Raw genomic sequence first — 1,101 nt, forward strand, 5'->3', positions numbered from 1 at the left:
GAGTAGCTGGGACTACAAGTGTGTCACCACACCCGGCTAATTTTTGTATTTTTTTTGTAGAGACAAGGTCTCGCTATTATGTTGCCCAGGCTGGTCTTGAACTCCTGGGCTCAAGCAGTCCTACTGCCTTGGCCTCCTCAAAGTGTTGGGATTACAAGCGTGAGCCACCATGCCTGGTCCTTTTCCTACTTTCAAGGAACATGTAGTCTTGTTGGACATTAAACTATTTATCATCATTCTTTTGAGGTGGAATACAGGATAAAAGCTGCAGAGATAGAGTTGGTCAAGTCTTTCCAGCTGGAAAATCTATAAGAACAGAAATCAAGATGGCTTGACACGAGAATTAAAATGCTAAATGCACAGAATTAGCAACCTCTGTGGAATCACTAAAGATGGCACTACCTTTAACATTGAGCTGTAGTTGGCATCCTGCCTTACTCCAGCTCTACTGTCAACTCCTCAAGAACAGAATTTTTTAAAATTAATTACCTGTTGTTGCATACCAAGTTATCCTAAAACTTAACATCTTAAAACAAGATACATGTACTATCTTAGTTTCTGTGAATCAGGAATCTGGACACAGCTTAACTGGGTCCTTTTCTCAGCATTTTGCAAGGCTGTAATCAAGATGTTGGCCAAACATTCAGTCTCATCAGAAGGCCAGACTGGGGAAGAATCTGCTTCCAAGTTCACATGGTAGTTGGCAGGATTCAGTTCTTCATGGACTGGTGAACTAAAGGGCTCAGTTCCTAGCCAGGTGTGCTTCTCCAGTAGGAAGTCTGCTTCACCAAAGTGTACAAGCCAAGAAAGCAATAGAGAAAGAAGTCACAATCTTTTCTGACCTAATAAGGAAGTGACATCCCATCCCCTTTGCTATATCTTATAGGTTAGAAGCAAGTCAAGCCTCCCAAAGTGTTGGGGTTACAGGCGTGAGCCACTGCGCCTGGCTTTGGGGTTATAAATTTCATACTCTTTAGCAGACAAGTCCACTATGAACCCAGTCATGTACTAATAACTAGACTGTGAGCTCCGTGAGGGCAAGACTATATCCAGTATCTTGACATCTTCAACACTTAGTGTACCCTTCCCTGACACATGAAA

The sequence above is a fragment of the Colobus angolensis genome, unplaced genomic scaffold (assembly GCF_000951035.1).
Source record: "Colobus angolensis palliatus isolate OR3802 unplaced genomic scaffold, Cang.pa_1.0 Scaffold155, whole genome shotgun sequence".
NCBI lineage: Eukaryota > Metazoa > Chordata > Mammalia > Primates > Cercopithecidae > Colobus > Colobus angolensis.